The sequence below is a fragment of the Argentina anserina genome, chromosome 2 (genome assembly GCF_933775445.1).
Source record: "Argentina anserina chromosome 2, drPotAnse1.1, whole genome shotgun sequence".
Classification (NCBI taxonomy): domain Eukaryota; kingdom Viridiplantae; phylum Streptophyta; class Magnoliopsida; order Rosales; family Rosaceae; genus Argentina; species Argentina anserina.
In genome coordinates, this window is record NC_065873.1 from 17,163,919 (window position 1) to 17,183,970 (window position 20,052).

Consider the following 20,052-nt stretch of genomic DNA (forward strand, 5'->3'; position numbering starts at 1 on the left):
ATATGGGAATGGGAGGCCGAAGAAAGAGTACTAAATAACCCATATGGGAGGCCCCCAAGTTCAAAATTAAACCCAAGTTTCTGATTTAAACATTTTGAAGGTATGGACATTACTCAGATTAGTGCCCATCTTGTAATACCCATGAAATCTGACTTCCGTTCAATATAGCATATGAACACAAAGATGAAGAAAATTGAAGTGTTCGGCAAAAAATCCTTAGAAAGATTGAGAATTGAGAAAGAGAAATAGAATGATGTCATATATGAGAAGGACAAAAATTTCCACCAAAAATCAAGCAAGAGGGATCGCGGCCGTCCATAAAGAATGAACGGTTTAGAAGTTAATCTGAGGCAAAATTAGGAGAGGAATGTTATGAGAGGATTCGACTCACGTTGTAAGTCGTCTTCTTCCTCCCACCTTCACTGGATTTCTGGCATTTTTACATTGATTTTCTTCAGAAAACTTTATATTCCAAACCCAGTGTTGAAAACCCAGCCTAGGTTCGCCCATGAATGAATCCGCCCTTAATTGTCTATCTAGTATCTACTTAGTTAAAGATGGTGAAAACAAAAAAGATTTTTATGCATACCAAAATAAGATGGCTTTTTAGTTGCCAAAGATTACGCACAAGTTTCATTTCATAGAACAATCTGTGTCATCGTCTCATCGATAAGTCAAGAACTTCCTGATTGTCCCACAAGCTGATGATCAGTACGGTAGCTTCAAGATTGATCAATGTCCATAAGTTTGGCCGAAAACGAGATTTTGCAGCAGCAGGTGGTCCAAAAAAATTGCCACAACAAGAAGTAATCCTGATTCAACAGCGGCTGGACATAGTAGCTAGATATTACATCTAAACTCCAAGAGTTATCTGCTAGAGGTTACAAAAATTTGTCTGCTATGCAAATACGTAACCCACTAGCCTATGAGGTATCTTTGAGCGAAAGAAAAGGCCACTGCATGACAAAAACATAACCTTCATGTGGTTTGTAATTAACACACCTCTAATTCAACTGGGTCATGCATGATATGAGATTTGTATTCTCACCAACAATTGGTATTTTTTCGTCCACCAAAATCATCACCTCAAGAAATTAAGCTGGATTCCACTGGAAGAGTTTGAACAAACTCTAAACCTGTAGTTGAAGAGCTACTTACTGCTTATCAGACGCTTCCATTCTATAAAGAACCTCACTATTGTGGACAATGGCAACAAACACCATCTCCCTTGCCGACCCTTCCCTGAATATTTACTGTCGACAAATAGCTTGATCGTTAAATAGGTTCCTCACTCAAACAGAAGGAAAAGAGAAATCTCTAAACCATAAGTGATATGTTAGAACACAGGTTCAGTAAGTAATGGAATCAACTTAATCAACACACGATGTTGTATAAAATAGCCTTTGATTTATACTTCTAATTACAACAGTAAATTGAGTTTTAAGAACCCAATTCCAATTCTATAAATACAGTAATATTACAACTATAAAATGAATTTGAAGAACACAATTTCAATTCTATGAATACAGTAATATCAATTTCAATTAAACTGAAATCAAGAGGATTGAAAACAAAGAAACTGACTTGTTGATTTTGATAGAGGCTTGCTTGTTGCAATCTCCTAAAACAGAAATTCGCCTCTACACTTGTGCTTGTAGATCTTTGGACGTCTGTCTTGCAGGATACAACTATCGAATTCAATCGAAGCACTTCAATTGAATTCCTGGCAAATTCTACTTTGTGTTTCTCAGAAATATTGAGGAAAGAAGAGAGAGGAGAAAATTAATTAACTAACCATCTGCTTTGGTTTGTCATCCTTATATAAAAGATTGGTGATGCTTTGAAAGGGTATGACTATTCACTTTAGTTGAAAACCAGAAGTCGTGTCCTTTCATTCCAAAAGACACGTTTGTTTGATTTGTTCCATTTCCACAATTCATTTTTACCCAGAAATTCTCCAACAATACCCCACATTTTCTATTCAAATCAGAAAATACCCCACATTTGAATAGAAAATAAGCTACATATTAATCGTCGTAACTTAACGTCATTTCAGAGAAAATAGAATCAATATGCGTCGGAAATGGTGTCTTTTGGACTTGAACCATTCCTAGTAATAACTTATCGGTATTACCTAGTGAAATAGTGAAATTTTTCATCTTGAACTGTTCACTATATGGTACTAATACAAGACAACAAGTATCACACATATATCATCTTCACATTTCAAATTTATACGGTTGTGTTCATTTTGGCCTGAACAAATCCCGACTTCATAAGAGCTCTAGAGAATTTAGCCATATTAATTCTCATGGATGCGACCCACATCACTCTCATATAGGTAATGCTAATTAAGAATAGTCCGTTCTATCCCACTTTAGAAAGTTATTAGCATTATTAAGAATAAATTAATATTCATCCCTTAATCGTCAACGGATTACACACATTGTTACATCATAGGAATAGGCACATATGTGTCATACTTTTGAATCTTCCTTAACCAGTTTGCCTATTGAACCTAGACCATGGGATCTCCAATGTTGCTAGGTGAGGTTTCCGCCAAGTAATGATTCATTGTATTGGCTTGAGACCCATTCCCCTCGATGTAAATACGACTTGCTCTTTAGGTAGGCCTTTGGTCAAAGGATCGGCTAAATTTTCCTTTGATTTGATGTAGTCCAATGCTATTACTCCATTAGAGAGCAATTGTCGTATTGTAGCATGTCTTCGCCTTATATGCCTAGATTTCCCATTGTATATTTTGTTTTTGGCTCTATGTAAGGTAGCCATATTATCACAATGAATACAAAGGGGTGTTAGAGGCTTAGGCCACAATGGAATATCTTCAACAAAATTTCTAAGCCATTCGGCTTCTTCGGCAGATGTATCCATGGCAAAGAATTCTGATTCCATTGTAGATCGTGCTATACAAGTTTGTTTGGATGACTTCCATGACACGGCTCCTCCACCAAGTGTAAACACATAACCACTTGTGGACTTACTTTCTGTACTACCCGAAATCCAATTTGCATCACTATATCCTTCCAAAACAGGAGGATATTTTGTATAATGTAGATCGTAGTCCATTGTATACTTTAAGTACCTTAGTACTCTTATCAAAGCATGCCAATGGTCTTTATTAGGATTGCTTGAATATTGACTTAATCGAGTTATAGAATAAGCCAAATCCGGTCTTGTACAATTCTTAATGTACATCAAGCTTCCTATTATTTGCGTGTATTCCAATTGAGACACACTTTCACCATTATTCTTTGCAAGCTTACATGTTGGATCAAATGGAGTCATCATTGTCTTATCATCATAGTGTCCAAATTTCTTTAGTACTTTCTCCACATAATGAGATTGAGTGAGTGTATAGCCATTACTATCTCTTTTATTTCTCACTCCAAGGATTAAATTTGCTAATCCCATATCTTTAATTTCAAATTTGGAACTAAGCATCTTCTTTGTGGAGTTGATAATGTCCTTGTTAGTTCCCATTATCAACATGTCATCCACGTATAAACATACAATGATGCAAGCATTTTTAGTTTGCTTGATATAAACACATTTATCACACTCGTTTATTTTGAATCCAGCAAACATCATTGTATAATCAAACTTCTCATGCCATTGTTTTGGGGCTTGTTTAAGTCCATATAACGATTTAACAAGTTTACAGACTTTCTTCTCTTGCCCTTTAACAATGAAGCCTTCGGGTTGTTCCATATAGATTTCTTCCTCTAATTCTCCATTTAAGAATGCCGTCTTGACATCCATCTGGTGTATTTCAAGATCATATATAGCAGCAATTGCTATTAACATTCGAATGGAAGTAATTCGAGTGACCGGAGAATAGGTGTCAAAGAAATCAAGATCTTCTTTTTGTCGAAAACCTTTTGCGACTAGTCTTGCTTTATATTTATCTATGGAACCATATGGTTTTAATTTCCTTTTGAATATCCATTTATAACCAATTGGTTTACATCCAGGTGGTAAATCAACCAATTTCCATGTATGGTTATTCATAATGGATTCCACTTCACTTTGGATTGCTTCCTTCCAATAAGGTGCTTCTGCAGATGCCATTGCAGCCTTATATGTTTGAGGTTCTTGTTCAGTAAGTGCCACAAAATCCGGACCAAAGTCTTTTGCAACTCTTGCTCTTTTGCTTCTTCTTGGTTCCAATTCTTGGTTTTGAACCTTTGACGTAGAAGCATTGTTATTATTTTTCTATGTATTTGAATCTTCATGTACTCTTTTCTTTGGAGTACTTAATCTATCTTTGTATGGAAATATATCCTCAAAGAATTCATCTTCATTGGACTCAAGAATCGTGTTCACATGCACTTCTTCATTTCCAGATTTGTGAACTAAAAATCTATTTGCTGCACTATTAATTGCAGGTCCAATATATACACAGTCTACTGTTTTAGGTCCAACCGTTTGCATTTTTAGAGGAGGAACTCTCACTTTTGCAAGACAACCCCACACTTTCATAGTTTTATATGAAGGTGGCCTTCCTTTCCAGATTTCATATGGGGACTGATCATTCCTTTTAAGAGGAATTTTATTCAATATTGAGTTTGCATATAATAGAGCTTCACCCCATAAACTTTGTGGAGCACCTGAACTATTTAACATGGAATTCATCATTTCTTTGAGAGTTCTGTTCTTACGCTCAGCAACTCCATTTTGCATTGGAGTGTAGGGTGTTGTTGTTTGATGAATAATTCCATGTGTAGAACAAAATTCAGAGAATTCATTTGATATGTATTCTCCACCACGATCTGATCTCAGTATTTTTATCTTCTTGTCTAATTGATTTTCAACTTCAGCTTTATATATCTTAAACATACTTAAAGCTTCATCTTTACTTGTTATTAAATAGACATAGCAAAATTTGCTACAATCATCGATGAAAGTAATATAATAATTCTTTCCAGATCTACTTGGAGTTGATTGGAAGTCACAAAGATCACTATGAATCAGTCCAAGCACTTCATTGGATTTTTCAACAGATTTGTAAGAGTGCCTTGCATATTTTGATTCAATACAGACTTCACATTTATGCTTATCAGCATTATTTCTGCTGTTTGATATGCATTCTAATTTAGGCTTGCATTTTGGTAACAAACCCAAGTTTATCATCATGTTTAGAGAACGATAATTCACATGACCTAATCTTTCATGCCGTAAATCAACTGAATCAAGGAAGTAAATAGAAGCAGTGCTATTGCCTGCATTATTATTATTATTAATATCAGCAGTAGGAATTACATTGAGTTTGAACAACCCCTCAGAAAGATAACCTTTTCCTACATACATGCCACCCTTGGTGAGTACAAATTTATCAGTTTCAAAGACTAACTTAAAGCCTTTGTTGATAAGAAGAGAACCAGAAATTAGATTCTTTCTAATCTCAGGAACATGGAACACATTGGTGAGTGCAAGTTCTTTTCCAGAAGTGAGTTTCAGTATCACTTTTCCTTTTTCTTCAATTGCAGCAGTGCTAGAGTTTCCCATATAAAGGTTCTCTCCACCAGATCCTTGCACATATGTTGTAAACATGCTCATTTCAGCACACACATGCCTTGATGCACCTGTGTCAATCCACCAATCATTGCTATTGGTCATCAAATTTACTTCAGATACAACAACAATAAATTGGTCTTCTGCCATGTTTGCCTGATTTTTATTTTCAGCAGGCTTGTCCTTCTTGTGGCGACAATCCATAGCTTTATGACCAGGCTTCCCGCACACCCAACATGCACCTTGAATTTTCTTTTTGAACATAACAGCTTTTGGGGCAGTAAGTGCTCTCTTGGCATTATCTTTTCTCTTCTTCTGATTGTGAGAAAACTTGGACCTAGAAGTATTGCCTTCAATCACATTGGCTTTTGCTTCCATTGAGGACCAATCAGATTTTTCATTCTTTCGATTCTCTTCCTCCACACGAAGCTTAAGAATCAATTGCTCAAGGGTCATCTCTTCAGATAGGTGCTTGAGATAAATCTTAAAATCCTTCCAAGAGGGAGGTAACTTTTCAATAATGGAAGCAACAAGAAAAGTCTCATTGAGTCCCATACCTTCAGCAACTAATTCATGAGCAGTAATCTGGAGTTCTTCCACTTGCTTCACCACAGACTTGGCATCACTCATCTTACAATTCAGAAATTTTCCAACAACAAATTTCTTGGCACTTGCAACTTCAGACTTGTATTTGTAATAACCCTCGTTTTTAAACGATATTTGATTTAATCAAATTCTATTAAGTTGTGAAGTTTGATTTAAACCGAATATGATTACTTGCAAACGTTACGAAACGGGAACGGAAACGTTCCGAGAACGTTTAATAAGAAAACGTTACGTTTCCGAACGAATTTATTGACTTTTATTTCGTCGCTCGGTTGTGAAAACTTTCTTCACGGAAGTTGTAGAGCTCGTCGATACGAGTTCGTGGATATGTGACGCGTTCGAATCGGACGTCGGAGGTAAAAGTTATTAACGTCGGAAGTTAGTTTCCGATTTGGAAACTAGTATAAATAGATAATTATGGAATTAGGGTTTCCATAATCAGAAACCCTTTCTCTCTCTTCTCTCTCATCCCGCCGCTCTCCCTCTCTCTCTCTTCTCTCGAGTTCTCCCTTCCCCTCCGAAAAGATCGATCGGCGATCTCGCCCTCCGGCGCACCGTGAGCCACACCGCCGTGCTCAGGAGGATCGCGCGACCTTCCTCTCCAACCCTTGAGCTTGCGAGACGCTGGCACGCCGCCCAGACCTCCACCTCTCTTCCCGAGCCTCCCTCGGCATCGCACCGTGAGCACCGCTTCCAAGCCGCCTCGTCACTCATCGCCTGACCCTGGGCACCGCGCGACCTCCCCACAACGACCCTCAGGCTCACCGCTGCTCGAGTCGACGTCGCCGACTTCTCACGCATCGCCGACGACAAATCGAATCCCATCGATCAAATTAGGTAAAGATTAGTGTATTTGAATTGTGGTTTGTGATTGTTGGATGTTTGGGTTTGATTTGGGAGAAGTTTTGGATTGAATTGTGGAAGAATCGGAGGAGGAGGAAGGGGAGGATTACCGCCGCCTAGAGGCGGCGCGTGTGAGGTTGTGGGGTGGCCTGGAGGAGCGTGAGACAGAGGGAAGGAAGAAGGGAGGAAGGAGGGTGATTTTGGAGGCGGCGGTGGCGCGATACGCGCCGTGGTTAGCCTCGGCGCGTGGGCCCCACGCGCGGCCGGCCGGAGGTGGCGCGTGTGCCACACGCGCCGCCGTGTGAGGCGGTGTAAATAGTTTTGACTGAAGGGGTATTTTGGTAATTTACTGTGTACGGTAAATGTAAATGTAATTTTTATTTACTACGGTAAATGTAATTAAATTTTACCTTCGATAAATGTAAATATAAATTACTTTCAGTAAATGTAAAAAGTAATTTTGTAAAAGGGTAATTTAGTAAATTTTATTTACTGAATTTGTATTTACATTTAAATCGTACGTATACGTACAGAAATACGTATTAATATTTATACGTACAGAAATACGTATTAATATTTATACATACAGAAATACGTATTAATATTTATACGTACAGAAATACGTATATAATATTTATACGTACAGAAATACTTATATAATATTTATACGTACAGAAATACTTATATAATATTTATACGTACAGAAATACGTATTAATTGAGTATTGTACAGTAACCGTGAATAGTGAACAGTGAACAGTAACTTCGTATAAACCAAATTGCTGAACAGTAACCGTTTATTACTGTTTTGGCATTTAAAGGTTTACGAAACGATTCTAAATTCTTTTCTTATCTTTTCAAGGTGATCGTTAAATCGAGGAAAGGAATTATATTCGGAATTGTGGGATTACGCTCAAGTCAATAAGGTGAGTAAAATCTCACTGAATTTACGAATCTACCCTCGTGGTGATTCAACATTTTGCAAGTGTGTTTATCAATTGAATTATAACATGTATATAATTTAGTGGACTACATATATATAGTATAATGGTAATAGGTACATAATATATATATAGTTCATTAAATTACGTACTGTTATTAATGCATTAAAAATAGTCATTTCAGTGACGGAAAATCGAGCATGAGTATGTGAGAATATTGTACGTATTTCTTCAGGTGTTTGTGAAACATGACATGTATAGGATATAGTGGACTATGTATATATTGTATAAATGGTAATAAATACGAATATATATAGTTTGCTATATAATATACTGTTATGATTTTTATTGTGGTGATATCGTGAAAGTTTTAAAGCGTACAATATGATGAGTGATTATTGTACATGATTTTATCACGGAGAATGTAATAAAATTGTGATTTGTCTTCGGACGTGATGTGTGGTACAATATGATGTGTGATTATTGTACGTGTTTTTAACATTGTGATTGTTAAAATGTGAATTGTCTTCGGACCTGATTTTTGGTACAATATGATGTGAGATTATTGTACGTGTTTGGCAAGTCGAAACCTAGCCTTTGGCCGGGCGAAAGTTACGATACAGTTAGAGCTCTAGTCTGTCTGCCTTAGTACTGCATGTGAGGTAACGGGTGGTTATCTGCTCATGGGTACTCGGTGTATTTTGGATGTTGGGTAGCGGGTGGCTATCCAATATCAACGGTGTATTACGAGAGGGGTAACAGATGTGTACCAGCGTTCTTGGTACCCGTATTATAAATGCATTGGGTAACCAGAAGGGTTACTTAATTTCCTCATGAGCTTTCTATTTCATATTTCTTTGGGTCAACCAGATGGGCTGACCATTGGCTCATGGGGGCATTTATATTTGTTGTTTTGTGATCTTTCGTATATATTGATATGCGAACTGTATTGTGATTTTACTCATACGAGCTATAAGCTTACCGGGTTTGTGTTTACAATCCCGGTGCACCAATTCGATGGTGTAGGGGATAACTCTGCAGGTGCTGATTAGTGGAGGTTGAGTGACGACTACAGAGGCTCGAAGTCATTCGGATCCTACTTGTGGTGAGATTTTAGCATGGATTCGTGTGTGAGAATTTGTGTATTTTCATTTGTGAGATTTGTGAGTAATTTGTGAGAATTATTACATTTCCATTTTGTGTATGGATTATAATTTGGGTTGTAATAATTGGTTGTCTGAGTTGTATTGAGAACTCAGAATTGATCTGCTGTTACACTTAAATGATTTCGGTTTATTTGAGATTATTTGGTGTTTAACGACTTTGAAATTTTGAGTTTTTATGCTCAGAATTTCGGGGTCGTTACAGTATTTCTTATCCAAAGAATCCCACAGCTCTTTTGCAGTTTTGAATGTAGAATAAACATCATACAAAGAATCATCTAATGCATTCAAGATGTAATTCTTACACATAAATTCGTTGTGCTCCCAAGCTTCAACAACTTTCATAGTTGCATCAGGGATATCACCATCTGCTGGCAATTCAGGAGCCTCAGATGTAATCACTTGTGCCAAGTTAACGTTGTTAGATAAAACAACATCTTTTGCTGCCATCTTTTGAAATCCACACCTTTGAACACAAAAGGCTTCTCAATGTGGTTCTTAACACCAACAGTAGCAGGTTGATCCATTTCAACAAATAAAATTTCTGTTTTAGATTGTTAGAACACAGGTTCAGTAAGTAATGGAATCAACTTAATCAACACACGATGTTGTATAAAATAGCATTTGATTTATACTTCTAATTACAGCAGTAAATTGAGTTTTAAGAACCCAATTCCAATTCTATAAATACAGTAATATTACAACTATAAAATGAATTTGAAGAACACAATTTCAATTATATGAATACAGTAATATCAATTTCAATTAAACTGAAATCAAAATGATTGAAAACAAAGAAACTAACTTGTTGATTTTGATAGAGGCTTGCTTGTTGCAATCTCCTAAAACAGAAATTCGCCCCTACACTTGTGCTTGTAGATCTTTGGACGTCTGTCTTGCAGGATACAACTATCGAATTCAATCGAAGCACTTCAATTGAATTCCTGGCAAATTCTACTTTGTGTTTCTCAGAAATATTGAGGAAAGAAGAGAGAGGAGAAAATTAATTAACTAACCATCTGCTTTGGTTTGTCATCCTTATATAGAAGATTGGTGATGCTTTGAAATGGTATGATTATTCACTTTAGTTGAAAACCAGAAGTCGTGTCTTTTCATTCCAAAAGACACGTTTGTTTGGTTTGTTCCATCTCCACAATTCATTTTTACCCAGAAATTCTCCAACATGATATTAGTCTCATGTTGGAGAATTTCAGACCTTGTGGTTAGTAAGGACAAAATTTTCCACCCCACCATATCCCAGGTAGTTTGCTGCCAGTATTGTTTTATTTGATGATGTAAATTCAAATTATCCTAGAATTTTTTTAAAATTATTAATTGTTTACGACGTGAAAATAGTCATGACATATGGCTATGTAATTATGTAATATCATTGGGTCTACTAGCATTATTCTCCTTATATGTAAGAGATGATGAATAATTTTTTAACAGCTAGAGATTGAGACTGAGTTCAGATAAGAGGTAAAATTATTTTTATATAAAATTATTATATTTTCTTTTTTGGTTTCCTTTATTCTAAAAGTGACAGTGAGACATGAGACTAGTCAAAGGCGAAGGAGCTCTCGGATCACCTCATTTCCACTCCTAAAACCCCAAGCTGATGAGCTCTGTTCCTATTTTATTCTCTCCAAGGCTAGGGTTTTAGTTTTCGTTTCACCAATTCTATACCTAGTCGTCCAGGCCTCCACAGTCCACACTGTCTCTGCTTCCTGAGGTCAACGAAAAATGCATCCTTTTTACATACTCCTTAGTTTTGCCTTTGCATACTGAACTAGACTGCGAAAGAAATTGGGCCTTAATTCTAATCATGAGCATTTAGGTATGTTGTAATTGGGCCTTAATTGGTTATGGGGTTTCCCCAATTTTAATGAAGCTTTTCCTTAACCAAAAAAGAAATATCATGAGCACTTTACCCTGACGATGTTTAAAGCATAAAGTTTCTCGCCCTTATTGTTAGCTTTGTGGGTTGCTATCCATTTCTTTATTCCACATTTCTACTACATGAGAATATGTTTTCAGCTTATTTTATGTTTTGGGTTTGGGTTTTTTTTTGTCTTACTTATGATCTATGCAAAGAAAGGAGCTTTCTGTTTAAACCCTAGTTCCAATTCTAAAACCCATAAAGATAAAGCCAAATTCTTTTGTTTGAAAATTATCTACTTCGATTAAGAAAAGGGGCCAGAATATCATAGTCATTTTCTCTTATAAAATCGTGAAGTGTCTCTGTTCAGTGCATTTTTAATATAAGGGCACCCATTTGGCTAGACTAATGTTATATTAAACACACCTCTTAAAATTACACCCAATCTATTTATTAGCTTGATTTTTTTCTTAAATTTTTTTTTGGACTTGAATAATAGAATTTTATTTTGCTAGTATTGACTAGATGTGTCACTCACCAAACACAAAAATCATAAAACCCAAAAATGACATATTTCGCATGATTGAAACATCTACCATTTTTTACAAACCCAACTATGAATGAGTAAATTGAATTCAATATTTGGTCTTTGATTATAGCATTTGATATTGATTTCATGCTTATATGTGAATAATATGATCAGAGCAACAAAAATCAATATATGAGGATCTTGAGGTTATGTAATCTCCTCGTATATATGAAATAAATATAGGGTATTGAATTAGTATCTCCACCTTTATTCATGATATCCGTGATATAAATGGATTGCTCAATTAGTTAGTAGCGTTGTTTTGTCATCAACTTATGCATCTGTTTATCTAGTTTGTTTTTTTATTTCCTTGGTATGTGTTAATTTTTCAATTGTATGAGTTGTCCGTGTTTGTGGTATTTGTTGTTATGGGATCCCTGTGCTATAGGGTATGACTCAAATTTGAGTTTTGTTAAATAAGTATATATGATTCGTTGTTGAGTTGAATCAAATGGTTATGTGTATTCTACCTGGAAAATTAGTTGTTGTACTTGTGTTAGGTAATAATGTGTGAGGGTTGAACATGGATGACATGTGGTTTTTTCAGGGTATGTACTTGATTGTTTTCTCTCTCTTATGGAATAGGTAAGTAACTGTTAGAAAAACAATGATATATTGCATATATAATTAATAAACTGAATTATAAATAATTATAACACAATATTAAAATCTAATGACGAAGAACATGAAAGAAATTTAATATGAATTCAACTAAAATACTGAACGATTGATGATTGAAGAACTAGTTGAGGCGTGTGTGATACCACACTGTCCTTAAAACGTTTACGCCTCCTCTACCGGTGCAAGGATGCTTGACGCTTATCTCCCAGGATAAAATGACTAAACAGTTCTAGAAAGTTGCACTACTAACTAGAACCCTCAACGAACTCGAAAAGTACATCTTTCTACCACCAGTGAAAACCTAAGAACACTTTGAGAGAGGGAGAGCTGATTGTGTTTGGAATGATTTTACAATGAAAGGATGATGACTATTTATACAGTGAGGATTTGTAATCTGCAATGAATAAAATGACTGTTATAGGAAATTAAAATATCATAGCATACATGAGTTACATATGTTACAAGCAATGATTTTAATCTGTTACAAGTTTATCCATAACACACAATAACGTTTTCAGTTACAGTTGTTACAAAAAGAAGAATTTAAACAATCAAGAAAAGTTGAAACGTCAAAAAAGAATTTTCGAAAATGCAAAAAGAATCTGTTGTCTGACCCTTAATTCGGTGTTGCATTCGTGTCCGCAGGTCGTACGGGCATACACGAGTTTTCCTTGTGACCTAAGATTTGCACCTCCACCCCTACGCATGCGCGAGATGGTATAAGGGAGCTTACACACTTTACAATTCATAAACAATGGATTTCATATAAAGTTTTTCCAACACTTCTCTTTTCCAATGTGGAACAAACACTTTTCCACAATTTAAGTATCAATCTTTGAGTGACAATTTCTTATTCACCCACTAACCAAATTACAGAAACAAACACATGATCTTGTAGCCCTTATTATGGAGAACTCAAATCTATGTTCAACTTTGATTAATTATAAGTTTAACTATTTAATTAATCAATTCAAATTAGGTTTTAAATAGTTTATTTAACCATTTTTCCAGCAATACCCCACATTAATGAAATTGGCCTCCAAAGACTCGATAGAATTTAGTGATAGATTTCTACGGTTGAAACCTGCATAGGATAGGTAGGTTTGACATTTTGAACATTCCCTTATGAAAGTATGCTTACTTTATTAACTAAATAGTAGACGCGATGTCTTTGAACTATTAGTTATATGTGTAAATGATGACATACTTCACACATGAGTCTTCCTGATATATTTCGGCTCTCATTTTTGTGCCCATTTCGGCCATGGAACACACGCTTGGTTCTGCAAGTAGTTTGATAAGAGTTATGCCCTCATTAACTCCCCTATAAGCGGCCCTACTTCTCTCTTGCATAAGTGATATCTTAATTAAGAGTAACCCGCATTACTCTGATCGGTTTCCCGACACATAAGACTCATTTAAAGTTTTAGCTTAACCTAATTCTTACGGGTATCACTGTTTTTCATCATAGGAATGAACTTGGGGAACTCCCCATAGTGATCCGAACTAATCTCCACCATTATACATCTTACTCTGTGTCCTTCTAATTGCTGATTGACCATCACAATGTATACCAATCGCAGACACAAGTTTTGTCCATCTAGGAATGTCCTGTATAAACTAGCGTAACCATTCTGCTTCCTCCCCACATTTGTCTAGTGCTACAAACTCAGACTCCATTGTGGATCTAGTTATAACTATTTGCTTTGAGAACTTCCAGGACACGGCTGCACCCCTAGCGTAAATACATATCCGCTAGTAGACTTTGAGTCTTTCATGCCAAATATCCAGTTCGCATCAGTTCCATTGGTACGAGTATACCTTAAGTATTTGAGTACTCTTCCAATCACTTATCAATGTATAGCTCCAGGATTACTCGTGTACCTACTTAGCTTATGAACCGCATAAGCTAGATCTGGTCTTGTAGAACTTGTTAAGTACATTAGCGTCCCAATTATTCTCGAGTACTCTAATTGAGAAACACTTTCACCTTTATTCTTGGACAAATGTAGATTCATATCTACATGAGTTATGATAATTCCAGAACTTTCCTTGTCAAATTTCCCAAGAATATTGTCCACATAGTGTGTTTGATTCAACACAAATCCTTATGATGTTCTCGTAATTTTAATCCCTAAAATGACATCAGCAAGTCCCAAGTCTTTCATATCAAACTTGGAATTCAACATGTCTTTAGTGGACTTGATCATCTTATCATTGCTCCTAACGATAAGCATATCATCCACATACAGAAATAGTATGACATATCCATTTTCAGTGTCTTTGACATAGACACATTTTATCACATTCATTTATTCTGAAACCACTAGTGATCATGGCATTATCAAATTTCTCATGCCATTGTTTTAGTGCTTATTTTAAGCCATATATGACTTAACCAGTTTGCACAACTTCTTACTCTGAGAAGGAGTAGAGAAACCTTTCAGTTGTTCCATGTAGATTTTTTCTTCTACATCTCCATTTAGGAAGGCCGTCTTTACATTCATTTGGTGTACTTCAAGTTTGCGCAATGCTGTAGTTGCAAGTACCATCCGTATGGAGGTTATTCTCGTCACATGAGAATAAGTGTCAAAATAATCCAAACCCTCATTTTGCCTATAGCCTTTAATAACAAGTCTAGCCTTGTATTTGTCTATTGACCCATCAGTTTTTTTTTTTTTTAAATCCACTTGGAAGTCAAAAGCTTACAACCAGGTGGCAAATCCACTAATTTCCAAGTGTGATTTTGCATGATAGAGTCAATCTCACTTTTGATTGCTTCTTTCCACAGAGGACCATCAGTAGAGCTTATTGCCTCTTTGAAAGTATAGGGACCACCTTCAACCATATATGACAGGAAGTCAGGTCCATAGGATTTTGCGGTCCTTGCCCTTTTACTTCGTCTAGGTTCAACCTCAACCTCAGACTCAGATTTTTGATCCTGAGCATCATGAGTTTCAGCTTGGTTGTCTTCACGTGCCCATTTAGAAGAATTAGATTCCTATATAGACTTCCGTTGAAATATATTTCCAAAGAAAGATACATTTCTCGATTCCATTATTGTATCCTTATGGATTTCAGGAATATTCGAATCGTGGACTAGGAATCGATAAGCCGAACTGTTATGTGCATAACCAATAAAGATTCAATCAACCGTTTTAGGCCCATTCTTTACCTTTTTAAGTTTGAAAATTTTCACTTTTGTCAAACATCTCCATACTCTTAAGTATTTGTAGGATGGATTTCTCCATTTCCATAACTCATATGGAGTTTTCTCTTGTTTCTTTTTGGACACTTTATTTAAAAAGTAATTTATCGTGAGAATCGCGTCTCCCCACATGTTGGGTGGCATCCCAGAACTGAGTATCATAGCATCATATCCTTTAAAGTACGATTTTTTCGTTCTACTACACCATTGGATTGTGGTGAGTATGGAGTAGTCCTCTAATGTATAATCCCATTCTGAGCACAAATCTCAGCAAATGGCGATTCATACTTACCCACTCGGTCACTACTTAGTGCCTTAATTTTCTTGTTGAGTTGGTTCTCAATCTCATTTTTATAGAGAATGAATTTCTATATAGTAATCTTTTGTGCTATCATCTATGAATGTAATAAAGTATTTATTATTCCTTCTAGATCACGTTGATTTTAAATCACACACATCTATATGAATCAGACTAAGAGGTTCACTGTTTCTTTCAACACTTTGGAAAGATGATCTAGTCAGTTTTGCCTCTACACAAGTTCACACTTATGCATGTTAATTGACATATATTATATTCTTTACTGCCATAAATTAGGAAGACTCATCCATATAGGTGAAAAAACTAGCTTTATTTCTTTAACAATTGTCATTTTAAACAATCCACCACCCATGGCTCTATATCAATTTCAAACAAAACACATTTGTCAACACTGAGTTTTATACTCATAAAGACGTTAGGAACTTACATCAATTTATTCGACAATTTTTAGTTCTATTCTACATATCAATCCAAAAACTTGGCTTGGTCATACCATAGCTCTAAGTCCTTTAGTCCCTAGTCATAATCACTGACTTCTTCCATGCTACCCTCTGATATCATGCAACAGAGGTTCAAGTCAGCAACCTCCTGAGTGACAGCTTTAATTCGGTTTACCTCCTTCTTCTTGTTTCTTTTTAGTTTGTTGCAATCAACATATTTGTGACCAGTCTTGTCACAGTTGTAGCACTTGCTTTCAAACCTTGGCTTTTCGGAGATGGCTCATTTCGACCCTAGCTTGGACCCTTGATACTTGTCTTTCTTGTTCTTGGAACCTTGACCATGTTCCTTCATGTTTACCTTGTCTTCCTCAATGCGAAGCCTAACCTCCAGATCCTCTATGGTCATTTCCTTTCACTTGTGCTTTAGATAGTTCTTGAAGTCTTTCCAAGTAGGTGGTAGCTTCTCAATAGCACATGCCACTTGAAAGCTTTCACCTAGCTGCATTCCTTCAGTGTGAATCTCATGTAGGATTAGCTGAATCTCAGAGAATTGACTCATCACAGTCTTGGAATCCACCATCTTATAATCAAGGAAGCGGCCCACGATAAACTTCTTGGCGCCGGCATCCTCGGTCTTATATTTTTTCTCCAATGATTCCCATAGCTCATTTGCCGTTCCCATACTAATATACACATTGTACATTGAGTCGGCCAGACCATTCATGATATAATTCCTACATAAGTAGTCAGAATTATTCCATGCATTCACAACAACAATCTTAGCTTGATCGTCTTGGTCATCTTGAAATGCAAGCCGTTGAACTTCTCAGGTTTTTCCCCATGGGATATTGAGACAGGTACAACGGGGGCAGCATGCACAATCGGTACCAAAGGTCCCTTGCCATTTACAGAATTTTCTCTGTTAGTCATTTTTGGAAACTGAAACACACACACACAAGGTGTAAGTTCACTTGAGAATTTGTAGATAAAATATCGAACACAAATTATATAAGCAATATCAAAATAAACGTCTTAAGATTGTTAGAAAAATAATGATATATTGCATATATATTTTAATAAACTGAATTATAAATAATTATAACACAACATTAAAATCTAATGACGAAGAACACGAAAGAAATTCAATATGAATTCAACCAAAATACAAAACGATTGATGATTGAAGAACTAGTCGAGACGTGTGTGATACTACACTGTCCTTAAGACGTTTATGCCTCTTTTACCGGTGTAAGGATGCTTGGCGCTTGTCTCCCAGGATAAAACGACTAAACAATTCTAGGAAGTTGCACTACTAACTAGATCTCTCAACGAACTCGAAAAGTACCTCTTTCTACAACCAGTGAAAACATAAGAAAGGGAGAGCTGATTGTGTTTGGAATGATTTTACAATGAAATGATGGTGGCTATTTATACAGTGAGGATTTGTAATTTGCAATGAATAAAATGGGTGTTATAGGAAATCAAAAGATCATAACATACACGAGTTACATATGTTACAAGCAATGATTTCAATCTGTTACAAGCTTCTCCATAACACACAATAACGTTTCAGTTACAGTTGTTACAAAAATAAGAATTTGAACAATCAAGAGAAGTTGAAACGTCCAAAAAGAATTTCGGAAATGCAAAAAGAATCTGCGTTCCGACCCTTAATTCGGCGTTGCATTCGTGTCCGCAGGTCGCACGGGCATACACGAGTTTCCCTTGTGACCTAAGATTTGCACCCCCACCCCTGCGCATGCGCGAGATGGTATAAGGGAGCTTACACATTTTACAATTCATAAATAATGGATTCCATATAAAGTCTTTCCAATACTTATCTTTTCCAATGTGGGACAATCACTTTCCCACATTTTAAGTAGCCATCTTTGAGTGACAATTTTTTATTCACCCACTAACCAAATTACACAAACAAACATATGATCTTATAGCCCTCATTATGGAGAACTCACATCTATGTTCAACTTTGATTGATTATAAGTTTAACTTAATTTAATTAATCAATTAAAATTTGGTTTTAAATGGTTTATTTAACCATTTTTTCAACAGTAACTTCTATTTAGTAAGTTGATTTTGTGGAACGTGTAGATTTTTTCTTGCATAGGGGTAAATCTTCTGTTATATAGGATCATACCTCTAAGGTAGGAAGTGTGGGTTCTATAAGTGGAGAGTGTGTGTAGCATAGGTACGTAACTTGACTAACTTCTATTTAGTAAATTAATTTTGTGGGATGTGTAGATTGGTCCTTGCATATAGGTTAATTATCCTTTCCACATAGGTAAATTTTCTATTGTATAGGATCCTACCTCCAAGATAGGAAGTGTGGGTTGGAAAATGGAAAATTAGACAACCAGAAGAAAGAAAATTGTGTTTTTGAATATGAAGAATGTATGTGGTGAAAAACATGATCATATAGCTTTGCTATAGAAAAAATAAAAAAATAAAAGACAACTTGGTAATTTTGAAGGCATTCATGAAGTGCTTTGATATATTAAGATAGTAATAGAAATAGCATAATTTTTTTATTTTGTTTGACTATTCCTTAAGATTAGGCTGATTTACCAAATTAAACATTTAATTTATGTTTATAAGTGTTGCATGTTTATATCATTTCAAAAATTGTAATAACTATAGTTATTGAGATATTTTCTATTTATAGTTATTACGGAAAAAACATGAGCTCGATTAAATAATTTAAATATATTAATTTATAGAAAAAAACCATATAAGAAATGTTGATATATGTTTTGGGTATAGATTAAAAAAAGAAAAGGGTGTGGGTTTATCTGAAAAATTGACTTGAAGAATAAGTTTATCACTAATTATCTCTTTAAGGGTTGAGCAATTTGGCTGGTTGTCACCAATGGTCTAAATAGCTATTATTGACGTTGTATCGGTTTTGTAAAATAAAGATATAACGAGAATATATCGAGATATATCGGATTTATCGTATTTGTTATTATTAATTAAATTTATTATATTTATGAATTTTACTTCAACCAAGTACCAAATAAGAAAACACAAATGGTTTCAAATAATAAAAACAAGTGTCTAAATAAGGATTTGTTGAATTTGAGGCAGATAGGCAGTGGTTTGGCTTCACATATGAAGTTAGAGGTTTCGCCTGATGATGTTTTTATCTTCCCTGATTAAGATATTGACGTTCAAAGTCACTTTGAAAATGAATATAAAGTTTTTGTGTTCGAAGAAGATAAAGTTTTTAACTGATTTAAGGCGCATTGCATCTAAATTTTAAATTGTGTCATTTTTTCTTTCCTCGTAAAAGTACAACGATGTAATTTTTATTTGAAATTTATAAAAAAAAGATCCGATATATCGGGTCAAAATTGGGTTCACCCGATATATCGGATTTTGACCATGAAATTATCGGTCAACGATAACTTGAAATGATATCTAAAATATCGTATCATTTTTTTAAGAATATATCGGGAATATATCAATGATATATCGGGATATTTAGAATATTTACTGTCACTCAGTTCGCACATATGTTAGGTACCTCACTGAACCAGCCGTATCAGAATAGTTATATCCCAAAGATGTAAATTAATGACAGATGCTGAAGTCATGTAGTTGATGGAATTATTTGCTCTAGGGAGATCTTCGTATTCTAGTTACCATATGGGACTGTTTAGCAATGCTTCTCTAGTTATAAAGGGAAACTTGTTGTTGAGTAACTATCAGGAAGTCAACATTAATTGTTGTAAGAACAACAACATGACTTTATCCAATTGCCAGTTCCTTATCGCTTGTTTTTTTAGAAAATTTTTGGCGGTAAACCGGTATTAATTAACACTTTGAAAGTAATTTACAATATTTGCTCATTCGGCTGGTGGTATGTTATAGATATTGGTTTCCTTGTGCTTTGAT

General features: G+C 35.4%; 1 protein-coding gene across 1 annotated transcript in view; it reads left to right on the forward strand.

Moving 5' to 3' along the window:
* LOC126783431 (nuclear transport factor 2) overlaps window positions 1–20,052 on the forward strand; it is a 58,644-nt gene that overhangs the window by 19,301 nt on the left and 19,291 nt on the right. The window lies entirely within an intron of this gene.